The sequence below is a fragment of the Pinus tabuliformis genome, chromosome 2_1 (assembly GCF_031772625.1).
Source record: "Pinus tabuliformis cultivar Carrire ecotype Pingquan chromosome 2_1, CPIR1, whole genome shotgun sequence".
Classification (NCBI taxonomy): domain Eukaryota; kingdom Viridiplantae; phylum Streptophyta; class Pinopsida; order Pinales; family Pinaceae; genus Pinus; species Pinus tabuliformis.
Genome location: NC_142299.1, coordinates 655,700,427 through 655,716,787, shown reverse-complemented (window position 1 = coordinate 655,716,787; position 16,361 = coordinate 655,700,427).

Here is a 16,361-nt window from a genome sequence, read left to right as displayed (position 1 = left end):
TATTTTACCCTAAGTAACCCTTTGGTATCAGTTTATTTCTTGAGGTCCAAAAAGTCCTCTCTTAACAGTGTAGGTTCTTGTTGCCATTTATCCTCCCAAAACAAAGCAAGATCTCCCTCTCTGATTTCCCAGAAGCTATTTTTTTGCACTAAGCCTCTATTCTCCTAGGCTTTATTCCAGATATAGGAGCCTTTTATGATGCTAGTCATCCTTATGTGATCATTATCTTGCCAAGTGCTAATGCATTTTTCTTTCCAAATATGAGCCCACTGAGCCTTTGGATATTTTACCCAACACCACCATAATTTAGCCCCTAAGACTTTGCTTAGTACTTTTGGATCATATAATCCAAAACCTCCAAGGATTTTAGGTTTGAAAATCTTATCCCAAGCTACCAAGACCCATTTCTTTCTCTCCTCCCCCTTACCCCAAAGAAATTCTCTTTGAATGGTTCTAAATCGTTGCAAAACTCCTCTTGGAGCTAGAAGGGCTGAAAGCATGAAGACGGGGATTGATTGAAGTACAGCTTTTGTAAGCACTAACTGACCTGCCAAGTTTAAAGATCTAATAGTCCATTTCTAGGTTTTATCTTGAATCTTATTAATCACCAGCTCCCAAATGATCTTGTGCATAGGTTTATCAGTTAGAGGAACTAACAAGTATTTGGAAGGAAGGGCATCCCTTTGAAAGCCCAGAATTCTAGAGATATTCCTCTGGATAGCGATATTTGTATTAAAGAAAAAAACCTTAGATTTGGATAGATTTACCTCCATACCTGTATCCATGGTAAAGTCACATAGGATTTGTTTATAAGCTAGTGCTTCTTTCACCGATACCTTGCAGCATAGTGTCATGAATAAATTGTTGATGGGTCAAAGCCTGTTTAGTCTCAGAGAGTTGGAGACCCTTGATGTTACCCACTTCTTTCACATGCTTGATAGACCAACCAAGTCCTTCCATCATGAGGATAAAGAGAAAGGGAGAGAGCGAATCTCCCTACCTAAGGCCTCTTGAAGGAGTAAAGGTCTTGGAAGGAGAACGATTAACCAAAATTGAAAAGCTAGAAGAAGTTACCAGGGCCATAACCCATCTTACCCAGATATGGTCAAATCCAAAGACTAGAAGGACCTTCCTGATATAGGTCCGATTCAACTTATGATAAGCTTTGGCTAGGTCCAATTGCATAATCATTCTTACCTTCCTATTGCTTAACAATGAATGCACCACCTCATGCGCTTGAAGGATGTTATTGTGAATTTGTCTACCCTCCACATAACCTAATTGCTCCATAGAAACTAGAGTAGGAAGAAGGGGTTTGAGTCTATTGGCAACAAATTTGGATATTATATTGTACACCACATTGCACAAAGCTATGGGTCTAAACCTGTCTGGAGTCTGAGCATTGTCTTTTTTGGGGATCAAAGAGATGAAGGAGGTATTGAGCACCTTCAAAATGGTTATATTCATCCTAGTGTCCTCCACTACATTCAAAATATACTGTTTAACAATGTTCCAGCAAGCTTTAAAGAAATCGACATTGAAACCATCAGGGCCTGGCGCTTTACCATTCTTCATTCATTTGATAACCTCACTAACCTCCTCTTCAGTCATTACCTATTGAGATTGAAATTATCCTCTCTTGTTACTAGCCTAGGTATATGCCTTGTTAAGTCCCTGATAAAATGAGATCTGTTTGAAATGGTCTCCTCTGTTATACCTCGAAAGTGCTGAACTAACACAGTTTCTATATCTTCATGGGTATTGAGTAGATGACCTCCGGCATCCTTGAGTGAAGAGATCCTATTATGAGATTTGTTTGCCATGATGGATCTGTAGAAAAATCTAGTGCTTCACTCCCCTTATTTTAGCCATTAAACTCTAGATTTTTGTCTCCAAAATATTTCCTCTTGTTTACATAAGTTCTCCAAGTCTTGATGATGTTTTGTGACTTGATTATTTTTGACTCTATCAAAGCCATCCGTGATAAGGGCTTGGTTGAGTTCCTGCATTTTATCTTCAACAACTTTTTTCGCTTCAAAAATATTGACAAATTCATTCTTGTTCCAATCTTTGAGTCTGAGCTTCATGTGTTTTAGTCTTTTGTGTAGCAGAAACATTCGCGTACCCTAAATATGAAGATCTTATGTCCCCAATTTTGCAATGTTGCTGATAAAATCTGGTTGGGTGAGCCAGATATTCTCAAATCTAAAAGGTTTGTTCTTGTGGGTACCAATGCCCTGAACCTCAAGTTGTACAGGCCAATGGTCCGAGCCTCCAAAGGGGAGAATTCTCACTATCATTTCCTTTTTGGTAAGCATAAGGTCCTTTGAGATTATGAATCTGTCTAACTTTGAGGCTACTTGAGACTCTCCTCCTCTCTTATTGTTCCATGTAAAGAGTCCATTACTCATATCAGTGTCAACTAGCTTCATATTGTCTATAAAAGTTTGAAATGCTATAGAGTCTTTGCTTAAAGTTCTGGTTCCCCCTTTTTTTTCCAAAAGTGATTTGATCATGTTGAAGTCCCCACCCATGGCCCATGGTACTCTTGCATGTCTATCTCTTAGTTACACAAGAGAATATAGAAACCTGAATTTATCATCTGATGTTTGGGGGCCATAAACATTTGTAACCAGATAAGTCTCCCTATCTCCCACAGACTGAATAACTGATAAATAATTCCTAGATGCCTCAGCATCTATTATGCCAATCTTTTGGGGGTTCCAAAGAGTGAGTTTGCCTCCTGCTGTTTTATCTGCTTTGACCTCTAGAAACTCATATTTATTGAGCCATTTATTGTGTATTTCTTTTATTTTTTGAATGGAACATTTAGTTTCCTGGATAAAGATCATATTCAGAGCTTCTTACTTCATTCTATTGCTAAGTATTCTTTGTTTTCTTTTACTACCTAGACCTCTGATATTCGAAGATTTAAACTTCATTATGAAAGATTTGAAAAGAAGTAGCTGGTTAGGTCTTTCATCTTACCTGAATCTATCATTAGCTTTCCACATTCCATCAATAACTCATTTTTCTTTTCTCTACCTCTTTTCTTTCCTAGATTTCTAGGAGCTAATCCTGGTGTGGTTTTCATAGTTTTCACACCTTCGTTGCCCTACCTCTCATTGTTTCTTTGCCTTTCCATCCCTTTAGCTTGAGTTTTCCATAGGAACAACTGTTGTACTCTGCTGATCTCTTCTTGAGATAGTGAGTCTACCCCTCCCATGGTCCCCTATTTCAAGAACCCTTCCAGATCTAGGTGTTCTCTATCAAGAATATCCTGCAATCCATGATTCTCCATTTCCATCTGACTCTTGGTCATTCTTGGTCCATTTCTATTTCTTCATCGCTCAGCGTAGTCTCTTTATGTTTATTAATATCCTATGTTTTCCCACTATTTTATTCTTTCTCCTTCTCCCCTAGGCTGCCTTCCATTACCTGATTTACATTTGTTATCTCTTCCTCTTCTTCTAGGACATCGAACTTGTTCAGACTAGTCTGTTTCCCTTCTGTTTGATGTTTCTTTGGCCCCCATTTGCCCCCTTTTCCTCTATATCCCACTTTGTGAAAGTTTTTAGTGTCTTTCCTTGTGGTAGCTTTACTTTCATTCTCCATTTTACTAAGAGGGCAGTCTCTAAATAGGTGCCCATGCTCATGACACCTACAATATCTGAAAGGAATATGTTCATAATCTACTGTTTGCACCCATTCTTAATCAAAAACTTCCAAGATGACCTCATTTGGTAGAGCTCCAGAGAGATCCATCACCACACATATTCGTGCGAAGGAAGTATATTTCCCCTTCTAGTAGCCTCAGATGCTTTGACAAAACGCCATAATATGTTTTCTACGGCAGATAACGATTCAGTTTGCGAGTAATCTAGAGGTAGGGAATAGAGTCTTACCCAAACCGGGACCAAAGTGAAAGTCTTTCACTCCGGGAAAAAATTCATCATCCAAGGCTGCATGTAGAGACCTGCAGCTGCATACAAGTAGGGTCCTCCTACAAACACCCTGTCTTTGTCCTCAATATTTGTAAAGACCACAGTGAAGAAACCCTTTGACACAAGATATAGGTCTATGCCTCCCTTTGGTTTCCAGTGGTATTTAATCCATGCTTGTACTTCCTTTTCTATGGGCCATAATCTCATGAATTTAAAAATGATAACATAGGTCTGCATGTGGTCCCTATCCACCTGCAGAGCAGGTTCATTTAAAACTAATCTGGTTGTGACCTCAGCCTTGGGTTTACATGGCCCCTTTTGCATTTTGTTTTCTTCTTCCTGTTCTTGTCTTCTTCCTCATTTTCTTTTGTTCTATTGTCCTCCCTTGTTTTGGTTAAATCTTGTTCCTCTTCAGTGTTCCTTTTCCCTTCTCCTGAAGGACCTCTGGCAGTTTCTATCGGTTTCTTACCTCGACTGGCTATGGCCTGACTGTAGGAGGGAGTGGAGCTCCCCGCTTTGTGCCCCTCCATGGATTTCAACGCTTGCAGAAGCTTGAAATCCTAGCTCTTCGTCCTCAATCCTCTGTCGCCCGTTCAACTAAAAATCAATTTATAACCTACTTTCACCTCTCATTTTGACCTGAAATAAGTCCACAAAATAGTTTCACACCCACAACCAATCTCATGAGAAAAGGGCATCCAGAGCCCAATCGACAATGATACTTTGAAGTTCTAAGTACAACCCAATTTACATGATGAATTATTTTAGAATTTTATTTCCACCCTTTATATAAAGATTTATGATTTCTTAAGTTGTTATGAAGCTATTTCCCATACAAACTTTAAGAGTTAAAAATTGGAAGAGAGATAAAGCATGGAGAAATAATTTTACCAATACCAAGAAACCAACTAGGTTTATCCAAGGCATGCCCCATTTTGAAAACTCGATGTTCAATTTGGATATGAGATGAAGCTAGAAAGGAAAAAATTTGTTTTTTAGGCTAATGGTGATTCCTAAATATTTGAATTATGTCCATGTTTCCATAAATGAGATCATAATCTTCCTATGAATTGAGGTATGCATAAGCTTACTAGTTTTCCAAATGTAAAGTTGATTTTTGTAAGAGCCCTGGCTTAAAAGTTCATGTAATAAAGTTAATAAATGAAAAATAAGACCAAGGTCATGGGACACATATTCCAAGCTAAATGTTGGGAAAAGAATCCTTGTGGGTGTTCCTTTGGTTTATTTTGGCTAAGGAAATTGGAAAAGGAAATGGTAAAGGATTTGAAAAGGAAAAGAGACATCAATTGGAATTTTATTTATGAAAATAAAGGAAAATAGGAGAAAAGAGAGGTGAAAGGTCACATGATACATTTGAGGAGGAAACTAAAGGAAAATAGAGAAAAAATGAAGAAATTAGAAGCATAAATAAGAAAAATACATCAGACATTAGAATGGGGCCTCTTGTTATCTTTATTTTGGAATTAGTCTCAGAGAGGAGAAGAGCACCAAGAGGAAAGTGAAATCAAGCAAGAAAAGGAAGGACAAGGAAAGAAAAGGAAGGAAAATCAAAGAAAAAGAAAGGATGGATAAAGTAGGGATAGGTCGAATCAAGTAGCTTCAACAGAGATTACTTACAAGTAACAGGTTGTGTGTATGGTTTCTTTGTTCGTTTTGGAATGTGTGTATTTGGTTCATTTGTTGTCATTGGCATGGGTTTTTCTAGGTTTCAAGACTGGTTTTAACCTCACCTTGCCATTTTCAGATAGCCATGGTGTGATGGGGTTCTTTCTTGGTTCAGTTTTGGATTTCTAAAAGTTTTTGGATCCAAGTGAGGTGGTCTGAGGAAAATACAAAGGGTTGGGGTGGAGATGGTTTTCTCTGAGAAGCACTCAATAGGTGGGTGGAGACAACAAAATTCCTCAACAGATGGTGAAGGAATTCAGAGGCATCAAAGCTCGATTTTATTTTGTGATCTTGGGACCGGTTTGGGTGAGATCAGAGTATGACAAGGGTGGGGGGTGGTTTAACCTCTGGATTCCCTTGGTTGTTTATGGATTGTTTTATCCCATGAGATCCCACAGTCATGCTTGGAATATGATACAGGGGTGATTGGCTAAAATAGATATTTGGTTCAACCAATATATGGTCAAGTGGTAAGTGGAAGTGCCTAACTTGGTTGAATTTTGCTTAACAAGATATAAGTTGCTCTTATATTTGATGGGTACTTATACTTGTTATTATGTGTCTTAATGGTTCTTCTATCATTGTTATCTACCTTCTTATCACATTTTAATTCATGAATGTCTAGTTAATGAATTCATGACCTAATTGGGGTTATAACAACTATTGTGAGAGGGAATTAGTCCTTGGCAAACCTCAGATAAGTTTCAATCTCTATGTTTAGATGTGCATTCATAATGTGTAGGTTATATGTTCATCATGTGTTTGATAGAATTTATGTCTTGGTTGGGTGGGGTCGAGTCAAGTCCTTGTTCAAGTTTTTGGTTTAGAAGCATTATTTCTATGTTATTTATCATCTTTGGAAGTTTTATTGAGTTATGGGCATGGGCCTGAGTCGTAGCTCTGAAAACATGGTTCAGAATTTGGGTTCGCTGACACATAATTGATTGGAAAAGTCTATAGTTTCTAGGAAGCAAACCTATGGGAGTGACTAGAGGCCTATGGAATTCCCTCTCACATAGCGCCACCAACACTTTTTGGTGCATGGAATCATCAACCATTCATCAAATTATCAAACTATAACAAGATCCATAGCTAGAAGATGTTATAGAACTATGCTTATAACCAACATATAACAATAATATTAACCATGATAGAACAACCATCAAAGAAACATAATAACAAGTACAAATGCTTATAACGTACAATAGAGAAATATCTCTTATTAACTCGTGCAAAATCGAACCAAAGTAGGAATTTCCAAGTACTTATGGATTGTAGATTGAGATGAACCAAACCTTTATTTCATACAATCATCCTCATGCCATATTCCAAGCATGAATGTGGGATATCATGGGGTTAAAGAAGACATAAAAAAACAAGGGAATCTAGAGGTTAAACCACCTCCACCCTAAAACTACCACAATCATACCAAAATTGGTCAAGAGACCAAAAAAAAAACAAACTTGGATGCCTAACAATTTCTTTTCCATACCTTGAGTAGTTTTCCTATCTCCACCCACCTTTTGAGGTCTTCCCAGAGAAAACCATATTCATTCGTTGTTATAGGCCATTTTTTCACATCCAGTCAAGAGGACTTCAATTGGGTCAATCAACATCCTTTTACCTCATTTTCATCATCCTTGCATAAATCCATGAGCATGACTCATTCTAATCCCCGAGTTTCTACACGAAAACACCTTGTTTCAGTCATTTTAAGGACCAATGCTCCCTGGCCTCCTATTGGAAAACGTTGAATACCATGTTTCTCTACTTTGCACCGGCACTGATCACCAGTAGGTTGCTTAGTGTTGGGGGCACATTGATTTTAGAAATTTAGCAAAAAGAGAGAGAATCTCGAAGCTTGTTATTCCATAAGCTTCCAGGATATGTTGTAACCATTTACCTTAGATAAAATTCTTGAATCCTATCCAATCCTACCTTCGATTTTCGATCCCTTATCCCTTGAGTTAAACCTCCAATCAAGAGTCGATCTAAAGCCCAGATTGGTAAAAGGATAAGAATTCATGAACTACCTCCTTCACTTATATATTTACTGCCATCTAATGAACCGATCACTTTCTTGTTGTTACTCCATTCTCCCTCCCTTCATTTCCCTGTCCCATTTCTCTCTTCCTCGGGAACCATGAAATATTTGTTTCACTCTCTCTTCTCCAGGCCAGGGTACCTGAGGATCTACTCCTTATAGATAGGTACCTGGGGTGTCGAACCCCAATTAACCATCATAGGCAAGGGGTTGGATTTTGGATAGTGATTCTACCCTTATGTTTTTGTTGTGAGAGATATCATTCCATGCATTAGGGTGATTGGAGGCGCACTTTGTGACAAGGAAAGAACAAGCCAACTTCAAGGAGACCTTTTAGAGGATTAATAACTATTTTTGGTTTTAACTCACTCCATTCCTATTAATGAAAAGATTTATTTGTTTTCATATATATGATATTATGGTTTCAAATATTTCAATAACATGTTGATCTATTGAATAAAGTGATTAGATGACACTACATAGATTCTATGGATCGTTGTCCTATGTTATCTCATTGTGCAAGTTCTAATGATAGCGATCATAGCTAGGATTGGAGCATTCAAGCCAAGGAAGGAGTGAAGCATATGACAGATTCTAGTTAGGCTTCATCTTGTTATCTAATTACTTTAAGGAAAACATTAGTCCCTTTTTCTTTACATTTGTTCTAGGCCAGTCCACCAGGGATAGGGAAGATACATCTGTCTGCAGTCGTAGATTATCCATAATAAATTGGTCACCATAGCGGGAAGCGATTTATTTCCTTGGTGGTTTCTTTATCCATTGTTCTTGTCTTACCTCTTCTCTAGACCTTCACTATCTTATTCAGTCAAGAAAAGACCGAGGAAGGCCTTTCATTGAGTTTCAATTAACATCCTTGTGTCATAACTTTGCATCCCTACACCAAAGCAACCTCTGGTCTTATGATAGAGCATTGGACACCAATTGAAGCTTCTTTGTGCCTGTGTTAAATAGCACTGATGCCTCCTTTTTACCTACATTGGCCCCTATTGGTGCAAAAATTTTCTCTTCTTTTTATTTTCTCTCTGATCAACCTTGTTCCAGCTAATCCTCATGCAGTCTCTGAGTGTCTTCTTGTCCCTCTGAAGCCTCCATTTTGTTTTCTTTTGTTTTAGTACCTTCGGTAAGGTTTTTCTTAAAGATTTTACTTGTTTTTGTATCATTAGGTAATTTCCAAACTGATTTTGTTTAATCATTGAGTGCTTGAAAGAATTAATGTTTCAGTAATCATTTTGAATAGTTTATTTTATCAATGCTTAGGAAAATATCTTATTTTTCATCCGAAATTTAACTTGAATCCAAAAGAAAAATCTTATGCATCATGCATTGCATATAGGGATTCGATTTTCATTGGAAAAGTGAAGTTATAGAGATCAATTGTTGCATAGCTTGTTTGTTGTGTTTTGTTTAATTTCCTCTTCCCCTATTGAGTTAGGGCTTTCCTTGTTAAAAGGAAAATGAAAAGAGTTATTTTTTTTCATATTAGTTACCTCATAGGTGCATTCAAATGACATCAGTTTTTGAGCCTTTAAACTAAAGAATAATTCAAGATAAACTCTAAAATTCACTCAATTAATCTAAGGAAAATTTGTTGCATTAACACAAACACTTAGAGGTTGATGCTAGAGATGTGTTTCGATGTCTTTAGATTTAGGATCTATCATTTATTGTAGCATTTCATTCAGGGGTTGATATCATATTCCACGTACGTAAGTGTATTCGATCATTCTATGTGTAACTTCGGGTATACTGGATGGAGCTGCATGCATGATAAGTATATGCGAACGATCTAATATCGAATATATTTGGGAAGTCTGCCCTAGGTTGCTATCCATCCATCGGTAACCGAGTTGGCAGCCTTGTACATTTTGATACATATAGTACAACATATGGGGAGATTTCCTACATGTACGTTAAGTCCTTGGTTGTCCAAGGTGTATATTGCAGTTCACAGTTGCTTGGTAAATCTTTTTCCTAGTTTATCCCTTTGTTTTATTTCATGTTGCTAATTCCTAAATTCAATTAATTAACTATGGTAAAACATCCTCTTCATGGAAAAACTCCTTAGTAGATCTTAGGTTGAGACTAATGGCAATAGTTCGCAAGTCCACCAGTAAATGAAACCCCTATAATGGGAATCATGGTCCTTTTCTTCCTTTTGGAAATATCATTGCTCCTTATATGGAAATGTTATCCCTTCTTTGATTTAGCATTGGCTTTCTAGTTTTCTTGTTTTCGACCCCTATGGTTAAGAATGTGAAAACTGTTTCTCAACCATGTCTTCCTCCACCTAAACCATATAAACCTCAAGTTGATCCTAAAGCTGACCTTTATCCTTCTTCACCTGTTATTTCTTCATCCCTTTCTTCCTCCTTTCATGGTGAAAATTTTTATTCCAGTAACTAGAAAGCTAAGAAGAAGGAGGAGAGGACGAAGAAGAAGGAGAAAAATAAGCAGGGCATAACCAAGAAACCTTTACTATGAATGAAACTAGTATGGGGGAACCTTCCAATCATGCCCGCAAAGTTAAATTCCCTTGCATTATTTGTAAGGGTGACCACCTTATTTGAGATTTTCCTAGTATTCCCAAGGTATTAGAAGTGTGGTCTATAGGCTCACATGAGCCTTTGTCATCATTCTTTGGAGATCACGCTAGTGATAAACCATTACCTAGTGATAGTAAGGTCCATGAGAAAAAGGGTAACATTAAATTTCCCTGTAAGTTATGTGAAGGGAATAATCCTATTCACCTTTGTCCTCATATGGATGAAGCCTAAAAGGTGTTGGAAAACCTTACAACTTCTCAACCTCGTCTTCTGGTTGGTTATCAAAAGCTTTCTCCCAATCCTCTACTAGTTGATGAAGTGATTGATCATAATCTATCTCCAATCAATCCCAATCTTCTAGACATGCATCCCATGAGTTTGTTTCGTACCAGCCATTGGTAGAGAACATGATTGAATCGATTCCGCCTTAGTTGATCGTATCTTTCCGTAGAGAGTGAATCTCATACTGCTCAGGTTCTTCTCGTTTCTTCAGGTTCTAATGAATTGGGGGATAGTTCTCTCATTCCCATGGCATAGGGGAGAAATCTTGTCGTTCCAATGGCATATGGTAACAATCCTCCTATTCCCATAGCACAAAGGAGAATTTCTCCCATTCCCATAGCACAAGGGGGCAATTCTCCCATTCCCATGACACCCCCTCCAAGTAGTATGGTCACTTCCTTTGATTGGAGTTAACCGACATGATATCGTCTTCCTCGTTATGTGCCATTCCATATCATTGTACATTCTTATAATGTGGCCTTACCTAGCACAATCATAGATGAAGGTGCGTCTGTTAGTATTATGTTCTCATCTACCTGGAAATATTTTGGTTAGCCGCATCTTCTTCCAGTTACCCAAAATCTCTTAGCTTTTAATAGAGGAACCAATCAATAATTAGGGATATTTTCTAAGTTTCCTATTACTTTGGGAGAAAATATTGTCTATAAATATGTGATGGTAGTCCAAGGCCCTTTGGATGCATGACTATGTTTACAACATGGGAGTTCTTGTCTTGTCTCTCTTTTGTGTGATGTGTTTCCCACATCAAGGAACAATCCTTACCATTGACCAACATTCATTCATTAGTCCTAATCTGACTCGCAATCAAAAACTTCCCTAGATGGTCCTTATATTCAATTGGTATCTCCCCCACCATAATTTCATTATGTGGAAACTTATCCGATACCCGTAGCTACTAATGAACATGAGCCTTTCACTATCTTCTCAATTTCTTTTGACCTAGATATAGTAGGTGATAGGGTACTCATTTACAGGGGCATTGGAGTCTAATCTTTCCATTGGATCCTTTGATCCCTTCCAGAGCGTTTTTCTCCCATATAATGAGAACTTCTTGGAAGGCATGGCCTCCTAGAGGTCATGATCAAGGTCCTTTGAGTAGAGTTCCTTTTCTTGTGTCAAGCTAGTTAAAAACTGAAACAAGATCCAATGAGTAGAGTTCTTTTCTTGTGTCAGTCTCGTTAAAAAATTAAACAAGGTACTGGAGAAAAGTTCCTTTTCTCATGTTGACCTCATTAAAAAATGAACAAGGTGTCTTAAACATAATCCTTTTCCTTGTTTCAAACTCATTAAAAAATGAAATAGATCCCCTTTCGGTTGGAGTCTTTGATTAGATCTCATAAATTCCCAGTCGAGTCTTTCACTTGATCTCATAAATGAACCTTCATTCCATCCACCTCTTAGTAACCAATAGTCTATTTATGTGAAAGAAATGAATTTTGGGGGGCATGTACCTCGAATCGATTCATTATGTTGGGGGCATGCAAACTTATTTGAAGCATATTTTTCCTCTATTTCAATCTTGTGTAAAAATGAAACCACTCTCAAGCATAATTTTTCTCATGTTTCAAGCTTGTAAAAAAATGAAACCATCTCCAAGTATTCTCAATCATAGTTTCCCATGTTTCAAGATTGTGTAAAAATGAAACCATTCTCATCCTATCTCTCGTTTTACCATTTTTTATCATCCTATTTCTGCCATAGGAGCTTTGGTTTTCTCATACCATCATAACCTTTTTCTTCGTTGATCATACACTTTCACTTGGTTTTTTTTACCCTTTCTAGATGAACAACTACAATGAGTGGTTTTATTTGCCAACCTATTTACCTTTGCATGTTTGAGTAGTTCCATCATGACCAAAACAAGCTTTTATCCTTTTATACCACGCATTCCTCTAAGAGGTGTTATCTTTCAAATCTTTTTAGACTCCCAAAATATGAAAAGGTTGTCGAGAACTTGTCTTCTCGAACTCGTTAAAGTAAATTGAAAAACGTTATACTCAGTATATGTTTGACTATTTTTTGAATTGAGATAGACTAGCTAGGAAAAAATAATGCCTTAGTTGAACATGTTTAAGAGGTTCTCTTGGGTATTATTCTTTTCCTTTTAAGACTTAAGGGACTATCTATGAAAAGGAACATCTGTAATTTTCTTTTTTGCCTCTTTTCCAAACTCTATAAACATGAAAAATATGTCAAGTTATACATTTGCCAGACTCATTAAAATATCAAATAATGATGGACCCGTCATTCATGACAGGACTGAACCACTCCTTATTTGGGTTTGATAAATATTCTTAGAGGGATTCATCTGTAGGATGAAGTTACAAAAAAAACATATGTTATCCTCCTCAATCTTGTTAAAAAATAAAGAGGTGATGAAAAATATCATTGGGAAAATTAGGAAAACAAGGTACTCCAGTTGTTAATGGAAACAATTGTTCTTGAACACAACACTCTTCCACTTCATCTCCATGGCTTTTGGGTTGGGAAATTTTCTTGTCTTTTGGATTATCAGACCATTTCAAAGCCTCTGTTTTTGGTTTTGGGTAAATGTTTCTAATGCCATTCAGTCTCGTCGTTGTGCTCAAGAGGAATCATTCAGTAAATATATGCTACAATACTCCTAAGCCTTTATTCCATCTATTCCTTTCCTGATCCAGTTCTGTATTAGCATCATTCTGATCATTCTATCTCAAATCATCATACTTGTTTCGTATCGTTGGTAGGGGATACATCAAGGCCCTCATGCGATGGGTCACTTCATGTTGATATCAACTCATTATCTAGGAAGTTGAGTTAGAAACATCCCTTGCTACCTTGGTGCTTACATACATCAATGGAAATTTTATTCGCTCTCGGTGACAGCTTTACATCATTGGCCTTTGACTGAAAGATTCTGTGTGGTGTTCAACATCAACTCATTTATTCACACAATATAGATTGTACTATAGTACCTCGAGAGGCATTAACATCATCAATGATATGTCTGGCATCTATTAACATCTTAAAACATTCATCGTTAATCAGATGGTGTCTACCAGGTCTGACTCAAACTCCTTGATTCACATCGTTAGACTCGTACGTTGATTGATCATGTAAATGAGATAGAATACCCTGGATCTACTTTCATCCATCTGGGTTGTGATTACAGGAGTACTACTGCTAGACCCCTATACTACTAGTGTAACCCCTTATTGTTATTAGTAAAACCCACTTATTATATTGATGTACCCATGTAGTGCCCATATTGTTACTATTGTGCTCCATAGAAGCCCACTATTGTTATTATTGTGCCCTTACATTATTATTGTTATGTCGGCTCTGATTATGTTATGACCCCTTAGACACCTATATATAGAAAGGAGGTATTTTCATTTGTATCATGCAAGAATTGTTCATTTATGTAATGTAAAGGAGGTTTCCCCTCGAAGAGGCTGAATTCTAAGGCGTTGATCTATCTTTTCTATCTTTTCTTGAGCTGGTTTCATAACATTTGGAATCAGAGCTTTGGATTCTAGGGTTTCGCTGCTCCAAACAGGTCATCGTGGAATTTTTACTATAACGTTTTTTCTGCGACATTTCAGAAGTTGCAAAAAAAACCCATTTGAGAAGAAATCACGCTGAACCTTGGGTCCAAATTTCAGGGCCTTTCGCGCTATATTTACGGAGATATGATCTGATGTAGTTGGTCTTTTTGTAGACTCCTGAATTACATTCCAAATAGGTGACCTGGGGAAAATCGTCATAACTTTCTCTCTAGGGATCAGATTGAAATTTCATAAGAAGTTACAAAAAGAGGACAGACTGTAGTTTCCTTTACGCATTTTTCAGATCCAAAGGTCAGAACACTGACTCGTGGCACGTCCTACAATTTCGCTCTACTGAACTAGTCTATAATCAGGTCACTGTGGGAGATTTGGCATAAATCTTCCTCAGAGAATCCAATTCGGATCAGACTGGTGGCATTGGAAAGAGGACGTAGAGGGCTACTACGTGTTGCAATTTCAGAACTTAAAGACCTAAAATAACAGAGTTACAGTCGTTTCAAGATCGATCTCCTAAAATCAAGAAAAAGCAAGATGAGGAAGTTTGATGGCAAGGATCCGATAAATTGGATACTTCATATGGAGTAATGTTTTGATCTACATGGTGTACCACTGTTAAAAAAGGCATGTATTGCATCTTCATATTTAGAACATGATCAATTTTTATGGTATGAAGGACTTTGTTCTCGTAAACAACTTGTCACGTGGTCAATTTTCACGGAGGAAATGATAGCACATTATGAGGATACAAAGAGAAACACCCTCTTTAGAGCAACACCACAACAATTGGAAAGAGTAAAATGGCTTTGTGACATAGTGGAAAGAAAAATTATGGAAACCAGGAAGCATAACCCTCACAACTATAAAGATGGAAGTGTTGTTTCTCCTAGCCTTCTGCAACCTACAAGGGTTACACCACAAGAATTGGAAGAGAAAAGAGAAAAAGGGCTTTGTTACAATTATGATATAGAATGCACTAAAGGTCATAAGTGTGCTGAGAAGAAATTAGTTTACTTAGAATATGAAGAGGAGGAAGAAAAGGATCAAGAAACATCAAAAGAAGAAGATATATGCCAGGACCCCATCCCAGAGAAAGAAGAAATGAATCAGACCATATCTTGTAAAGCATTGGCAAGAATTACCACTCCTCAAACTCTCAAGATAGAAGGACATATCAAGAAGAAAAAATTGCAAGAAGTGAAAGACTACATCGAGAAAGAAGAAATGAATCCAACCATATATTTTATTTCATTGGTCAAAATTACCACTCCTCAAACTATCAAGATAGAAGGACATATCAAGAAGAAAAATGTTCAAGAAGTGAAAGATCACATCGATCATCAAGAAATGAATCTGACCATATATTGTAAAGGATTGGAAGAAATTACCACTCCTCAAACTCTAGAGATAGAAGAACATATCAAGAAGAAAAAGGTTCAAGCAGTGAAAGATCACATCGAGCATGAACAACAAGTTCTCCAAATTTTAAAGGATAACACCAGTTTGGTGCAAAATCAAACAAAAAAACAGGTAGATCAACATCGTAGTGAAAAACGTTTTGATGTAGATGATTGGGTATTTTTACTGCTACATCTCAAGCAAGCTATTTATGAGAAGGAAATGTTGGCAATACTACATTCACTTAAAAAATGGTGACCTTACCGAATGGGAAGACTCTTCAAGGATGAGGATGTGGAAGCATTGTTTTGTGCTATTTCTATTATCCAACCAGATTGGATAAATGAAGCAAGGGATGAATGGAAGAAGGACGAAGAAGTACGGCCACTTATTCAAAAGTTGCAAAATATCCCAATTCAAATAATATTTCCAGAAATTGAAGAGGAAGGAAAAATCATATTGCAACCTAGGGCAGTCATAGAAACAAGAACTCGACAGATACGAAATCGATCAATTTCAGAGTAACTCATCAAGTGGAAGAACTTACCCACTGAAGATTTCACATGGGAGGACAATAATTTTATACAGAAGCATCAAGAACTACTCAAGCGTTGAGGACACCGCTTTTTGAAGGAGAGGGGCATGTTAGGCCCCTATACTACTAGTGTAACCCCTTATTGTTATTAGTACAACCCACTTATTATATTGATGTACCCATGTAGTGCCCATATTGTTACTATTGTTCCCCATAGAAGCCCACTATTGTTATTATTGTGCCCTTACATTATTATTTTTATGTTGGCTCTGATTATGTTATGACCCCTTAGACTCCTATATATAGAAAGGAGGTCTTTTCATTTGTATCATGCAAGAATTG